This window comes from Oryctolagus cuniculus, chromosome 14 (genome assembly GCF_051225735.1).
Source record: "Oryctolagus cuniculus isolate XC-2025 breed Fujian yellow rabbit chromosome 14, ASM5122573v1, whole genome shotgun sequence".
In the NCBI taxonomy this organism is placed as follows: Eukaryota; Metazoa; Chordata; class Mammalia; order Lagomorpha; family Leporidae; genus Oryctolagus; species Oryctolagus cuniculus.
Genome location: NC_142880.1, coordinates 54,101,472 through 54,118,914, shown reverse-complemented (window position 1 = coordinate 54,118,914; position 17,443 = coordinate 54,101,472). Strand labels below are relative to the sequence as shown.

At 36.7% G+C, this 17,443-nt stretch overlaps 1 protein-coding gene across 2 annotated transcripts in view; it reads left to right on the top strand.

Annotated features, from left to right (window-relative positions):
• Positions 1-17,443, top strand: part of CDH9 (cadherin 9) — a 148,421-nt gene that overhangs the window by 50,748 nt on the left and 80,230 nt on the right. The gene's annotated exons all lie outside the window — the stretch shown is intronic.

Sequence of the window (17,443 nt, the reverse complement as noted above, 5' to 3'; positions counted from 1 at the left end):
AGGACATAATTCAATGTTATTAACAGCAACATGGTATCTCATTAGCAGTCGGCACTAAACAGTAACAAAGAATAGGTAACTCCCTACTTTTGTTCAGGATCAGTCTGGTTCATTACCTCTGTCCTTTTCCCTCTTTAGTATTTACAGAATCTCTTTGTTTAATTCACCTCCTCCTCTGCTTTCTTTAGCTGCGTGGTATTTCTGATTTTCACTACTTTCTGCTTACCTATTACCCCTTATCCATCTCATTTATACTATTCTATGATCAGATTCATCGGCTCACCATGATTATCCTGATTATCCCTAATTTACAGTCAATGCCAAAGTACTTTCAATGTTGAGAATAACATATTCACAGTCATATATTTGTTTTCCTTGACTGTAGGCATGAATACAAGAAGTGATTGTGACAGTTTGAGTATTTTTTGATTCCCCAAAAACATAAAGCAAATATGTTAGAATAGGCCAAAAATGAAAAACCAAAAATTCTTGCTAGTGCAAAGGTTTTGTCTGTAGTTTCCAAACAGAAGTATATTTATTCTGGGAAATTGCCCAAATCCTGATCCATTTCTGCATTCTGTATGTGGGGCTATATATATATATATTTTTTTTTAAATGCAATCTCCTTTATCAGAAGCCTATTATTTCGTGTGCTTTTGATCTCTCTTTCTTCAGGTTCAGAGGTCATGCTCACTCTGCCCTATCCAGTTCACTTTCTGATTCTTTTTCCCTATTATTTTTCATCAGGTTATGCACATGACATCCTCCGACATCCTTCATTTATTGTTACTTTTCACAGTACAGTCAATAACTAATATTGGGATATTTCAAGTTCAGTGAGCAAGCATTTATGTCTAAGGACTTGCAATTGCCTTATGATTTCTTTTCTAAGGTAGCATACAAAGGTACGAAGAGGTCACACAACCTTGCAGAGATGGTTTCATCCTCGGAGATTCACAGATGCAGAAGAACAGCTACAGAAGAAAAAAGATCTTTTTTCCTTAAGGCAGTTAAGGCTCTACTACAAGCATTTAATTGCAGCGGAAAACAAAAAAGTACTTGTCTTAAAAGCATGTGCATTAATTCATAAAATGTCCACAATATATACACTGACATTTTATAATATACAATGTACTTTAAGTCTTTTTATAATCTTGTTTAATCTATAATTAGTTCTATAAAAAGTTATATAAACAATTACTAAAATTGTGCACAGTTTCATTAAATTATTTTTGATAAAATAGATTTCTATTTATCTTGGAAGATGGACTTCTTTTTTAATGTATTTGGTTTTTAGTGTATTCTTCCTAGACAACCATATAATTAGCCAAAATGGAAAATTAATTGTTATAATCAGATTGCTTTGTCAAATAAGAATAATCAAACCAAAATTTTTTGTCAACTACTTGTATATTTTCAATTAAAACTAATATGTGTATTAAAGAGAAAAATCAACCAAAAAGGTCAAATTGCTCTTTGAAAGAAAAATAAAGTGCTATCTATGTTTTGTTATAAGCCCTTGCCTTCGATATGCCACTATAAAAGATGATTTCCCACCACTCCTTAGCATTTATTAAGTTATTAAGCAGCCGTACACTTTCCCATAACTTGATCTCTGCTTTTGACATCATTTTTCATTTGAATATACAGAGTCTCATCAAACCTTTAAACTAGGTCAAAGGCATGCCTTCTGACAAAGATTTGATTTCTTGAACAGCACACAGATTGTCTTTTTTTTTTTTTTTTTTAGAGGCAGAGTGGACAGTGTGAGAGAGAGACAGAGAGAAAGGTCTTCCTTTGCCGTTGGTTCACCCTCCAATGGCCGCTGCGGCACACCGCGCTGATCTGATGGCAGGAGCCAGGTGCTTCTCCTGGTCTCCCATGGGGTGCAGGGCCCAAGCACTTGGGTCATCCTCCACTGCACTCCCTGGCCACAGCAGAGAGCTGGCCTGGAAGAGTGACAACCAGGACAGAATCCGGTGCCCCGACCGGGACTAGAACCCGGTGTGCCTGCGCTGCTAGGTAGAGGATTAGCCTATTGAGCTGCAGCGCTGGCTACATATTGTCTTTTGACCCTGTTGCCTCTGGTTGCTCTGAGAAAACCCGAACCTATTCTTCCAGGATTCACTGCACTGTGAAATCCTCTGTGAAGCAAAAGTTGGCCATATGCACCATGCAGCATAGTGGTAAAGGGATAGGTGGCTTCTAATGGAAAGAGATCTTTACGGTTTTTTCTTCATTCTATAGAAGGTAGGTTTCATAGAAAATCGTTAGAACCATAATAGTTGTGGATAATATAAACTTGCTTAAATAAAATGGTAACATAATCTTTGAAGGTAAAAGCTAGAGTTTGCTTCTATCTTTTTTTTTTTTTTTTTTTTTTTTTTTTGACAGGCAGAGTGGACAGTGAGAGAGAGAGACAGAGAGAGAAAGGTCTTCCTTTGCCGTTGGTTCACCCTCCAATGGCCGCCGCTGCAGCCGGCGCACCACGCTGATCCGATGGCAGGAGCCAGGATCCAGGTGCTTTTCCTGGTCTCCCATGGGGTGCAGGGCCCAAGCACCTGGGCCACCCTCCACTGCACTCCCTGGCCATAGCAGAGAGCTGGCCTGGAAGAGGGGCCACCGGGACAGAATCCGGCGCCCCAACCGGGACTAGAACCCGGTGTGCCGGCGCCGCAAGGTGGAGGATTAGCCTATTGAGCCACGGCGCCGGCAAGAGTTTGCTTCTAGATTTAGACAAAGTAGTCTTAGAACAAATAGAATAGTAGCAGCAAAATTTAATAAAATATATATATTCATATACACAAACAATTTATAGGATTCAGTACTAATTGTGTCATTCAGTAACTATATAATACTTATAAATGATTTAAACCATCCAAATATCATGTTCTTGCTAGTTTAAAATAAATTGTCATTAAGGTTTCTTTAATTGTATATTTTTGATATTTTGTGAGATTTGAGTGGCCTGCCACTGTGAAATGAAGTCAGTAAAATGTTGGTAAAATTGTGTATATAGACAAACCCGAGAAGGTGGCATTACATATCAAGTAATACAAAGTAATAGAAAAAGCTAGTTTAGCTTGGAATATGAACACACGGTCAAAACATCTTGTAAAAATTAGTTATGGGTGGACTACAAGTCTGGATTGTTCATTTTCGTTTGTCACAGTTATAAGAAGTACAAGAAAATAAATTAAGTTGATGTTTTATAAGGAAATAATGTAGACATTTTCTTTATGCCATCTCAGATACATACAATAAAAGAGAGACACATCATCATAATGATTAATAGCAAGCTTTATTTTATATCGTAATGAAATCTGACAGTTGCCTGGCGTTTGGGGAATATCCGGTGTATGGAAAGTGTCTGCTAGAAGTAGAAGGGGCCAAGAGTCCAAATAAATAGGACAAATTCAATATTATGTAGAATGTTATTTATTGGGTGTTGGGGTGTATTTATGGACAGAACATGGTCTCAGATAGCAGATTCCTTTGGTAGGAGGCAGAGAGAAAGGGTTCTGGAGCTAAAAGTGGCCCATGCTAATCTAAGTACATTAAGACTTCTCAAGAAATATTTTTTAACTTTCATTTAATAAATACAAATTTCCAAATTATAACTTTTGGATTATAGCAGCTCCCCCCCCCCCCGATAACCTCCATCTCACCCACAACCATCCCATCTCCCACTCCTTCTCCAAACCCATTCTACATAAAGATTCATTTTCAATTATCTTTTTTTTTTTTTGACAGGCAGAGTGGACAGTGAGAGAGAGAGACAGAGAGAAAGGTCTTTCTTTGTCGTTGGTTCACCCTCCAATGGCCGCCGCGGCCGGCGCGCTGCGGCTGGCGCACCGCGCTGATCCAATGGCAGGAGCCAGGTACTTATCCTGGTCACCCATGGGGTGCAGGGCCCAAGCACTTGGGCCATCCTCCACTGCACTCCCTGGCCACAGCAGAGAGCTGGCCTGGAAGAGGGGCAACCGGGACAGAATTCAGCACCCTGAATGGAACTAGAACCCGGTGTGCCAGCACCACAGGCGGAGGATTAGCCTAGTGAGCTGTGGTGCCGGCCTCATTTTCAATTATCTTTATATACAGAAGATCAGAAGATCTACTTAGTATTTACAAAGTGAATTTACAGAGTAGTATCCCACACAGACACACAAAGTATAGAGTACTATTTTAGTAGCAGTTTTACTGTTAATTAACCTAGTACATCACATTAAGGACAGAGATCCCACATAGGGAGTAAATGCACAGTGACTCCTGTTGTTGATTTAACAACTGACACTCTTATTAATGACATCAGTAATCACCCAAGGCTCTTGTCACGAGCTGCCAAGGCTATGGAAGCCTTTTGAGTTCACCAACTATAATCTTATTTAGACAAGTCCTAAAGTGGAAGTTCTCTCCTCCCTTCAGAGAAAGGTACCTCCTTCTTTGATAGCCCGTTCTTTCTGCTGGGATCTCACTCATAGAGATCTTTCATTTAGCTCTTTTTTTTTTTTTTTTTTTTTTTTTTTTTACCACAGTGTCTTCTTGGCTTTCCATGTCTGAAATACTCTCATGAGCTCTTCAGCCAGATCCAAATGCGTTAATGGTTGATTCTGAGGACAGAGTGCTATTTAGGACACCTGCCATTCTATGAGTCTGCTGTGTATTCCACTTCCCATGTTAGATCGTTCTCTCCTTTCTAATTCCATCAGTTAGTATTAGCAGACACTAGTCTTGTTTATGTGATCCCTTTGACTCTAAATCTTATCATTATGATCAATTATGAAATGAAACTGATCACTTTGACTAGTGAGATGGCAATGGTACATGCAACCTTGATGGGACTGAATTCGAATCCCCTGGCACGTTTCTAAATCTACCATTAGGGGTAAGTCCTATTGAGCATGTGCCGAACTGTACATCTCCTCCTTCTCTTATTCCCACTCTTATATTTAACAGGGATAACTTCTCAGTTAAATTTAAACACCTAAGAATAATTGTGTGTTAATTAAAGAGTTCAACCAATGGTGTTAAGTAGAACAAAAAATACTAAAAGGAATAAAATAGTAAATCGTTCCCCAACAGTCAGGACAAGGGCTGATCAAGTCACTGTTTCTAATAGTGTCCATTTCACTTCAACAGGTTTCCTTTTAGGTGCTCAGTTAGTTGTCACCGATCAGGGAGAACATATGATATTTGTCCCTTTGGGACTGGCTTATTTCACACTCAGCGTGATGTTTTCCAGATTCTTCCATCTTGTTGCAAATGACTGGATTTCATTTTTTTTTTTTTTACTACTGTATAGGTTGATTCCATGTCTTAGCTATTGTGAATTGAGCTGCAATAAACCTTGAGGTGCAGACAGCTCTTTTATTTGCCAGTTTAATTTCCTTTGGGTAAATTCCAAGAAGTGGGATGGCTGGGTTGTATGATAGGGTTGTATTCCGAATTCTAAGGAATCTCCAGACTGACTTCCATAGTGGCTTTACAAGTTTGCATTCCCACCAACAATGGGTTAGTGTCCCTTTTTCCGCACATCCTCACCAGCATCTGTTGTAGGTAGGTTTCTGTATGTAAGGCATTCTAACCTGGGCAAAGTTAAACCTCATTGTGGTTTTTATTTTTCATTTCCCAGATGGCTAGTGATCCAGAACATTTTTTCATGTGTCTGTTAGCTATTTGAATTTCCTCTTTTGAAAAACATCTATTTAGGCCCTTGGCCCATCTCTTAAATTGGTTGTTTGTTTTGTTGTGTTGGAGTTTCTTGATCTCTTTGTATATTCTGGTTATTAATTCTTTATCGGTTGCATAATTTGGAAATATTTTTCCCATTCTTTTGGTTGCCTCTTCATTTTCCTGTTTCTTTTGCAGTACAGAAACTTCTCAATTTGATGTAATCCCAAGTGTTAATTTTGGCTTTGACTGCCTGTGCCTCTGGGATCTTTTTCAAGAAGTCTTTGCCTGTGCCTATATCTTGCAAGGTTTCTCCGATGTTCTGTAATAATTTGATGGTGTCGGGTCGTGGATTTAGATAACATTGCAGGCACTACACAAGGGAAAATCGAGGGTTACATCTGGTAAGAAAAACCTAGAGGATCATTTAAATGACCTTGTAGAACCTATCATAGAACTTGCGATGACGACCAGCATTCCTTAAAAGGCCAGATGACAGTTGCATTAAAAATGGTTACATTCGCTGGTGCTGTGGCTCAATAGGCTAATCCTCTGCCCACGGTGCTGGCACACCGGGTTCTAGTCCCGGTTGGGGCCCCAGATTCTGTCCCGGTTGCTCCTCTTCCAGTCCAGCTCTCTGCTGTGGCCCAGGAGTGCAGTGGATGATGGCCCAAGTGCTTGGGTTCTGCACCCACATGGGAGAACAGGAGAAGCACCTGACTCCTGGCTTCGGATCAGTGAGGTGTGCCAGCCGCAGCAGCCATTGAGGGGTGAACCAACGGAAAAGGAAGACCTTCCTCTCTGTCTCTCTTTCTCACTGTCCACTCTGCCTGTCAAAAAAACAAAAAATGGTTACATTCAGGTCAAACTGCATCCTTGTAGTTGATCACTTTTGAGTGAAACTAGTAGACGTTTGCTAGTATTGCTTAATATGATTGATTTTCTTACTCAAGAGGATTGCAAAGTCACAATAATTTGCTATCTAGCTTCTCAATAATATAGTGACACATGTGACTGAGTTATTTAATTAGGATGATCATACTGCTCAAATGGAATTAAAATAATTTCAACAAGAAATATAGCAAATGTTCCTAATGCACAATTAGAGGATCTTCACGTGCACTCAATTTTTTTTTTTCTTTTTACACATGAGATCAAGGTCTTAAAGAATCCCTGGTTATCACAGTCAATACTCATTCATATGCCAGATATTGAGAATTTAGCACATTTTCACAATTTTATTTTAACATGTGATTGTTAAAACAAATCTATTGTGTGTAGTATTCAATTTATATACACAGTAAAGTTAGTATTTATTCCTTTTGAAGGAAAACATTTGTATTAATTAAAAACTTTGCATATCAACTTTATTGATCATTACATTTAACTCAAAAATATGTATTTAACACCTATTTTACAGAACAAGCAAGCTGCTGGCAAAACATTGCCTCTGCCACCATAAGAATGTAAGATATCTTTGCTACAGAGTTAGCTCTCAAGTTTTCTAATTTTTAAGTTAAAATTTTTAGATGTCCCATGCTTGAAATAATTATAAATATAGTCATAGAATGTAGAGCAGTAGGATATTTTGAAACTTATTGAGTTCTGCTTTCTTGCTTATAAATGAATTATGTGTTACCTAAAACTTGAAAAGTCAGGTTCTGAAGGCAAAATGGATAGGAGTATGGTTTATATTTGATTGAGTTCCATAATGTAAGTAGCTCTCCTTTACACTTACATATGCTAATGTATGCATTTCATATTAATATATCCTGAAATGATATATAAAATATAGAACTTGGATGGGCTATTTTCTTTAAGGCTTTTTGGACACAGCACTTTGATGAGTCCAAGTTATAGCAAGAATAGAAATTAGAGACAAAAATAAAGACTCAAATTTACTGAAGAATGTTTGATGAATTTTATAGTATATTTTAATGTTTTTCAAAATCTCCATAAAATATCTTTATGAAGGTTTTAGAATATCATTACTTATTATAAAGCACATGCAGCAGCCACTTCTGATTTATGAATGCATCACATTCTAAAATTCTCTTTATAGATTGGTTATTTAAAACTCAGATGCATGAGAAAAATATTAAGCAGTATAATGAGAATCAGGACAATTCTACAAGGTCCTATTTCACACTGAGTTCTATACAAACTCACTTTTATAATAGAATACTGTCTTAATTTTTATTATCAGTGTTCGTATTGCAAATATAGTATTATGTCTAAACTGGACTACTGCATAAACTAGGTTTTTCTTGAATTTACTTATTAATTTTTTTAATTTCAAAACATATCACACACTACTGAAATAATACAGATATCTTGTGCAAAATGTTCTAGAAAATATCTTATATTTAATAGAATTCAAGCTGATCAAAATCGTTGCATCAGCCTTTATTCTATGATCCCATAAGTATGTAACCTCAGATCTAATTAATATGGCACAATTCAATTATGCTGATCTGTCTGCTATTTTGTCTCTTAGAATCAGTGAACTTTGGGGCTAGAATCTATGTGGAGTTATTTTTCTTTTTTCTTTTCCCCAAATGTATGGCATGATGTTCTTACTCAAAATTAACTTTCAAAAGATTTTTCATAAAATCTTTACTATTTTCTGACCTATATCTTGAAAGGTCAACATTGTGAAATATGTAAAGAATAGAAGTCTTTCATTAGAAATACATTCCCTTTTCCTGAAAATTGTATACTGAAATCATACTCTTGCAGCATATATAGCTTATCTCTGCTGATTGTTCCAAATTTCTTTAATTCTTTGAATGAAAGGCTAATTTTATACAAATTGTACTTTTTTTCATTTTTCTCCTTAAACTTTACTTATTTGAGAATCACTTTCACTCCAAAACAATTCATTTTTTTCAAAATGAACTCTAGAATGTTTTATAAAATACACAACAATAAAAAGACCAGTTACAATTGTTATAAAAAGAAAAACATAAATGTGTAGGATAACAGATATTATAATTTTTCTAATACATTCTCTCTATATTAACTACCACAACTAAGGAAAAAATGTGGTATTTGTGGGGCCAACGCCATGGCACAATAGGTTAATCCTCTGCCTGCCGTGCCGGCATCCCATATGGGCACCGAGTTCTAGTTCCGATTGCTCCTCTTCCAGTCCAGCTCTCTACTGTGGCCGGGAAGGCAGTGGAGGATGGCCCAAGTGCTTACGCCCTGCACCCACGTGGGAGATCAGGAAGAAGCACCTGGCTCCTGGCTTTGGAGCAGCATAGCTCCGGCCGTTGCCAAAAAAAAAAAAAAAAAAAAAAAAAAAAAAAAAAAAAATGTGTTATTTGAAATCTTGACATTTGCAACAAAATGGATGCAACTGGAGATCATTATGCCTAGTTAAATGATGTCTTTATTACAAATAATTTTAAACTAATATTAAGCATTAAAAGACTAAACTAATTCAAGCTGATTTAGGATTTGCAACTATTCCTAGACATACTTGTAATTACAATTCAAGTGAATCTTTTTCTTTTGTTTTTGTTGGAGTATAAGTAATGTTAAATCATTGTTAAAATAGTATGTTGTGTAAAATGTTCATTGCTATGTTTATCAAATTATATATGTAAGTTTTCATAATATTTCCACAGGATTCAGCATTTTAAACTATTTCTTCCTTTTTTTAAAAAAGATTTTATTTATTTATTTGTATTTTTTTTTAGGATTTATTTTATTTATTTGAAAGACAGAGTTACAGAGAGGTAGAGACAGAGAGAGAGGTCTTCCATCCGCTGGTTTACTCCCCAGATGATCGCAAGGGCTGGAGCTGCGCCAATCCAAAGCCAGGAGCCAGGAGCTTCTTCCAGGTCTCCCACCGGGGTGCAGGGGCCCAAGGACTTGGACCATTTACACCGCTTTTCTGGGTCATAGCAGAGAGCTGGATGGGAAGAGGAACAGCCAGGAATAGAACCAATGCCCATATGGAATGCTGGCGCTTTAGGCCAGGGTTTTAACCCAGCTGCACCACAGCGCCAGCCCCTAAAAGATTTTATGTATTTATTTGAAAGTCAAAGTTACACAGATATAGAAGGAGAAGCAGAGAGAGAGAGAGAGAGAGAGAGAGAGAGTTCTTCCATCTGCTGGTTTGTTCCCCTCAGCTTTCCACAGAATCTCAGAGTACAGGCATAATACAGGAAGGTTTTCTTGCCAGTGAACAAGGGTGACTTTAGTTCAGTGCCCCATAGAATCCTCATTTCCATTTGAAACTTCATTGTAGTAGCACTAGATATATTTTGTAATGCTTATCACTGCCTTATTTTGTTATATAAATATATAATGATTTATTTACACATTCTACTACTGACAATGTGCTTCAATATTTGGTGGCTTTAATAAATAAAGCTATTATAAACATTTTTATTGTCACATATAGATTCAATTTCTTTTAAAGAGTGGGATTTCTGAATCACTGAGAGGGAATAGCTTTATCATTATTACCTGTCATAAAATTCTCACGAGGATTTACAATTGGTCCAGTGTTATTTGTTTCAAGATGTTTTCTCTACCTAGTTACACTGGACCTTTTACCTTTCATGCTTTTTCTCTGGTAATTATTGCTCCATCTGTCTGTACTGTTCATCTTTTATTGATCTTTTGGTCTACTCTGTGTCAATACTACACTGTCTCAATTGCAGAAGCATTATTGTTATTTTTCAGTCTCATCAGGTGAGCCTCCCTAACATGTTCCACGTTTCCAAGATCACCGCAGCTTTCAGTTGCTTATTACTTTCATAAAACTTTTAGAATAACTTGCCTATTTTCACTAGTCTGAGGCTAAGCAAACTAAAATGGCATGCCTATTTCAGAAAATGTGTGATTTTGGCTAGAACTTTGGATTTAGGTGGGGAATTACCATAGGGGCACTATTAGAAACACTGATATACTTGAAGATGCACTGTTTATTTTACTTTTGAATATAATTATATATTTTCATTTTAACCTAATTTTACACTAATAGTTTGATTTTATTAGATCAGAATAGATATTTCACAAAAAATTCCATCCAAGTGGCCATATGATAAAATGACCATATGATAAAACGGTCAGCTCATTAGAAAAATGTATAGTTTACCACACAAATGCCAGCACAACTATGAGTGAAGAAATATAAATTTCCAAAGGGAAGTGTAAATGTAATGTGAATAAGCTAGGATGCAGCTTCAATGTGAAGTGCAAATGCTATAAATGTTAACTATGACTTAATAATTATAGAAATATAACATGCTTAGGAACTAGAAGACTGCAAAACAATTTAAAAACATCAATGTCATCCCAATTATTATTCCTGTGTGTTTTTGTTGACTTTAGTTTGAAATACTTCCAAACTTTGAGGAAGGTATTCAAATTCTTGCAAATAATGCCTGTACCCCCTTCAATCAATTATCAATATCTCATCCAATTTGTTTTATCCCTCTTTCTGTTTACATCAATTTTATGATATGGCAGAAATATTCTAACTTTGTCATTGATTCTGAGACGTGTTCGTTATTGACCTGTACAGATGTTCTGAAGTATTTGAAGACCCACACTAACTTGGTGATGGTTGAACTCTTAAATTCCGATTCTTGCTGATGAAATCTGCTCAATTCCTTAATCTCTGTGATGGCTTTTTCGATTTAGTTGCTTGGAGTTGTATCTTGCACATGTGAAATCTACACATCTACTCAATGGTGTGGAGATTAACAGAGACTTTGGATGCTGGCACTTTGACTCCGCCCTGTGATTGTCACCTCATTTCTTACCATTCTCTCGGAGTCAGACTCCAACTCTCTCTGAGACTGCTTCTCTCTTCTTCAGTTCTATTTATACAGCCTTTCTCCTTCATAACTGCAAAGGACTTGCAGTAAGAAAGCCCAGTAAAGATATAGACCATCAGAAATTTAACGCATCATAGTTTATAGTCCTTTCTCTTTGGTTTGTGTCCCGGCATCAATTTTTTGTATATCTGTACATCTGTTTGAGTCAAGTTCTTTTAGCAGTTCTCAATAAATATGCTTGTCAAATTTTGTGAAGGCAAAAGCATGAATACCAAGTCAGAGTTTGAGAAATAGTATAATGGCAATTTGCAGGTTTCATGTACCAGTAAGGCTTGTAATACAGTAATATTTAATTTTTTCTAATGTGTCAAGTCAAAATAAATACTCTTGTTTTCTTCAAATTGATGTTTACTATTTCTGGCTTAAGTTTTTTTTTTTTTAATTTGGTAGAATATTCTCTGTTTTCTATCGTAGCTATTAGTGTGAATTCATTATTCATTCCTTACTGTAACTTATCATTCTTTTTTGTTATTGTTTTCATAAGTAGACTTTTTATTTGTCCTTATTAAATTAAATATCAAACAGATTCTTGGATTGATGGTTCGTCTCTATCAACTTGTTCAACTTTAGAACCTATCTCATCCTCAGTGGCTTTTCCAGAACTACTACTTTCACCATGAAACTGAGTTTTCCCAATTCAAACTTGGACTTCTTCCGCAATTTTACACTTACAGGAAAGACATCAAGGATAAATAGACTGGCATGCCTTTTCTATGTCCTTTCAATGATATTGGAGTCAATTTATTGAGCACTTATATCAAGTAGTTTCTCTGCCCCTTCCACATCATGAGTTCCATCATCTCCCAGATTTAGCAGACCTGTTGGTGCTGCGAACAGGGACTCTCCTGTACCTGATTTTTGTGTTTTTCAGTAAAACCAAACCAAAACAGATGGAACAAATAACTATAGGTAGTCTTGACATCAACATGAACCTAAGTCGTAGTCTGCCATTTTTTGGCCATGCTACACATTTTGTCATGGGAAAGATCCATGCCATGGACGTTAGATAGTTTTTGCTCTGAACATCTTAAGTAAATAGCTTGAATTTTTTAAATGCAACTTCACCATTCTGTAGATCAGCAAGACTTACTTCGTAAACATGACTCTTGAGGCCATCAAATGCAACTTTTGTTCCCTGAGTCCTCATTACTAGAGTTTTCTTTCAATATTTCTAACATTGAACATGGCAGATGTTTTCACATCACACAGGTCTTTCACAAAAGAATGGATCAACCACTTTCTTCTTGCCTCACTTTTTGTCATAAGGCCCTCATTCTTTCCAATTGCCAAGGTGGTGCTCAGAGAGCCAAAGGGTGACTTATAAATATTAAGGATTCTCTCTTTTTTGATATTTTATGTGCTGTAGCATATTAATAAAATTTATACTTCACTGCTTTCTTTCTGGATAAGAATTCAGACCTTGAAATGGAAAGTCAATATTCCTGGCCATAAATTAACATTTTCTATCCACTTTTTGTCTGTACCTGGCTAGTCTAGTTGTTGGAGTTTTTAGTGGTCTCCTCCTTGATCTCCTTCTTACAACTCTCAATTGCTTTGAGGTCAGTATGTAAGTTCTGTTCTGAGAGCAATTGTGGGTACATGCACTCATTCCTTCAGCATGCCAGTGAAAGAGTGAGACCAGACATGTGTGAGTGTGTCTCTCTGTGTGTGTATGTGTGTGTGCATGGTATCAGATATATCAGATACAGGACTAAGGGGTGGGGGAAATGGGGAGATGTTGATCAAGAAGTAAAAATTTCAGTTAGAGAATGAGTACACACACTCCATATAAATAACATATTCAATAATCAGTTTGAACGTATCTGTGCATTTGGCTCACTAATCAGTGTCCCACTGATATGATTGACCACTTCAAATTGGATAAAAATATGAACTTATTATTAACCTCGTAGAATTAGAAATCATGAGATTGATACTTAGCACTCTATTTTTAAAGATGTTTGTTTGTTTATCTATCTGAAATGCAGATTGACAGAGTGGTATCTTTAATCTTGATGGTTCTCTCCTCAAATGACTGAAGTAGCTAGGTCTGGGCTAGGTCAAAGCCAGGAGCTAAGAACACCATCCTGGTCGCCCACATGGATAATAAAGACCCAACCATTTGGGCCATCCTCTACTGCCTTCCCAGGCACATAAGTGTGGAGTTGCATGAGAACTGGAGCTGCTGGTACCAGAACCAGCACTCTGTGATGCTATCATACATGGCAGCTTAACACGTTGTGTCTTAGTGCTGGCCCCAAGGCTTATCCTTTTTATTCCTTAGTTTCTTCTCCTTACCTCGTTCTGCCACTAATGTGTAGGAATACAGATTTCTTTCAATTTCTGGGCAAGTGTTACAAGTCCTGATTAAGTAGTCTTTTGATGCTCTGCCTCATGTGGTTCCTGAAATGTATCCATAAAGAAAATTTATGAAAAGATGATTTCAGGGGCCAGCGCTGTGGCATAGCAGGTAAAACTGCCACCTGCAGTGCTAGTATCCCATTTGGGTACCGGTTGGAGTCCCAGCTCCTCCACTTCCTATCCAGCTCTTTGCTGTGGTATGGGAAAGCAGTAGAAGACAGTTCAAGTCCTTGGGCCCCTGTTCCTGTGTGAGAAACCCAGAAGAAGCTCCTGTCTCCTGGTTTTGGGTCAGCACAGCTTTGGCCATTGCAGCCAATTGGGGAGTGAACCTGCGGATGGAGGACCTCTCTTTCTCCCTCTGTGTGACTCTTTCAAATAAATAAATAAATATTTAAAACAAAAAAAAAAGAAAAAGTGATTCCAGAAAAATAAAAGGATGTAGTGTAGTTTGATGTCAATTTTATTCTTTTGCAATTATTCTGCTTCTATTGAATTATTATTCAAACTCCTATGTATGGTTCCACATCTTTGCTACAGTAAGCAATCAGTCTCTCAATGTTTGGAGTCAGTTTACATGTAGTAGATTCCCAAATGGTCCTATTACTCCTAATTCATTGCCTGTTCCACCCCTTCAAATTAGATTTCTGTAATTTTATCAGAATACTCTTTTCTAAATTATGTATCATAATGTTATCTTCTTTGAGAATTTTAATGGCTTTTGTGAAAGTGATCAAGTAAGTTGAGATGACCATTCTTTTAAAATCCTTAGCAACAGGGCATTCACTCTTATTCACATCATAATCACTCCATATAATCTAGAATTTAATTCTCATATCTCAAGAGTTATTCATATCCTTTATTCTATGAAAATTAAATTTTGTTCAGATTTAAAATATATGCATTTGATGTCACTTTTCATAAGCCATTTTATCACCTGCCAGGCAGTAGTTGCAGTTTTCTCTGTGCTGTTATTAAGCAAGTGTTTTATAAAGTTTTTATATTCTCTTATCACACAGTTACATGTATGTGTGTTTGAGTGCACACATGTGCAACAGCGAATTAATTCATTTCCAATTATATTCTCAAAGTCCTTAGCATAGTGCAGCCACATGAACACATGCACACACACACACAGACACATACATTTTAGAGCACTAACAGATCATTATAAAGAGATCAAACTTCACAAGCAAATATTGTAAAAAATAATCCTATTGTCAAACTACATTTTAGCTATGTAATTTATTTTAACAACATATACAAATGATGTATTACATAAAAATGATTCACTCTAAACTTTATTTCTTTTTGACTGCTGATTTTACATTTAATGAATTTCATGCATTGAGAACACAATGCATTATTTGAGACTGATCCTACTGAACAGCTATATCTCTAACATTGGAATGAAATATGGGAGGGAAAATACATTGATGTGCTTAGTACTCCCCAGAGTATAAAAAATTGCCTCTTGAAAATGATGTGTTCAAGGCTATAACCTTCGTTTGTATTCTTGGAGATACAATATGACCAATGAGTGAATCCTAATTTTCTCTCATGTCATTTCACTCCTGGTAATGTGTGCTTCATCTTGACCATTTTCATGGTGAATAATGCTAGACTCACACAGTACACATTCTCTTTTCTGACTTTCTGGTCAAGGCTAGAAATAGAGGCTCCTTTTTTAGCTTTGCATAAAGCTGAAACGAAGCAGAGTTTTGCATTATGTCAAAAGGAAGTTCTTAGGATAAAAGGTAGCTGAAATGTGTGTATTGTGATAAGAATAGCCTCTTCTGTGTCAAATGTGTTTCTAACGTTTTTACTTTTAACATTCTTTTCCCCTCTATGGGTCAGAAAATTTAGAGGAAATGAAAGTTTATGTTGGTATTCAATTTGAATTATATGTGAACATCCTAGCACCATTCTTGCTATATTTATACTAGCCATTTGAATCACTACAGGACTTGCAACATTTATAGGAAAAGTCATCTTATTTATATGTATACAGTGATAAAGGACAAGGTCAAATTTATAAAATGATTACTAATGTATAAGCTTCAGAAAATGCTCAATTATTCTATAGTTATTCTTTAAAGTTGTAGTGCTTTAGTTCCTTTGTGTTTTTATTTTAGACTAACAAGCCTGGTAAATGTGATGTTGCTTGAACAATGCTTCTTTATCATGAATATACCAAGAATACCATATTGGGAAAATTTATAAAATTCATAGAAACACATATATCAGGTGTATGTTTACATATAGATGCAGTAATGTTGAATTTGTTTACATTTCTAAAATTAGATAAATTGTTAGCAAAGGAGTAAATATACCTTTTGGATTATTCTTTCTGTAATACACTATGCCTTATTGTCTTTCCTTCATATAACAATTAAAAAATAATCAATGAGAAAGAATTATAACATCCATAATTATTTAAGATATATTCTTAAGAAAAAAGGTACGCTTGTTTAGTTTTGTGAAATTATTATAAAAATTAAAAATACAGATTATGGCCAGCCCCACGGCTCACTAGGCTAATCCTTCGCCTGCAGCGCCGGCACCCTAGGTTCTAGTCCTGGTCGGGATGCCGGATTCTGTTCCAGTTGCTCCTCTTCCAGTCCAGCTCTCTGCTGTGGCCCAGGAAGGCAGTGGAGGATGGCCCAGGTCCTTGGGCCCTGCACCTGCATGGGAGAACAGGAGGAAGCACCTGGCTCCTGGCTTCAGATTGGCGCAGTGCCAGCCATTGCGGCCATTTAGGGGGTGAACCAAGGGAACGAAGACATTTCTCTCTGTCTCTCTCTCTCTCACACTAACTCTGCCTTTCAAAAAAAAAAAAAAAAAGGTGAATCTCAAATTGTTAGCTTGAGACTGAGTACCACATTTAACATCATTATAATTTGCAGATTTATAAACTGTCTTTGAAATATAAATGAGTTAAAATTGGTTTATTATGAAGAATTTTTAAGAATAATATGATAAGTTTTTTTTTGTTTGTTTGTTTGTTTGTTTTTTTTTTTGGGAAGGTGGGAGGCACTGTGGTGTAGCAGGTAAAGCTACTGCCTGCAGTGCTGGGATCCTATATGGGCGCCAGTTCAAGTCCCGGCTGCTCCACTTCTGACCCACCTATCCACTGTGGCCTGGGAAAGAAGTGAAAGAGGGTCCAAGTCCTTGGGCCCCTGCATCCATATGGAAAACCTGGAGCTCTGACCATTGTGGCCATCTGCACAGTGAACTAGCAGATGAAAGACTGAAAGACTTCTCTCTCACTCTCTCTCTTGGCTTCTCAGTGACTCTGCCATTCAAATAAATAAATAAATCTTCAAAAAAGAATAATATGACTTACTTTGAAAAATACATAATTTATTTTATAAAAAGTTTTTTTTTTTTATTTGACAGCATAGTTGCAGAGAGAGTAAGAGAGAAAGAGATAGAAAGAGAGAGAGAGACAGAGATATCTTCCATCAGCTGGTTCACTCTCCAAAGCAATAGCTAGGGCTTGGGCCAGGCTGAAGCAGGAGCTAGGAGCTTCTTCTGGGTCTCCTGTATGTGGGCAG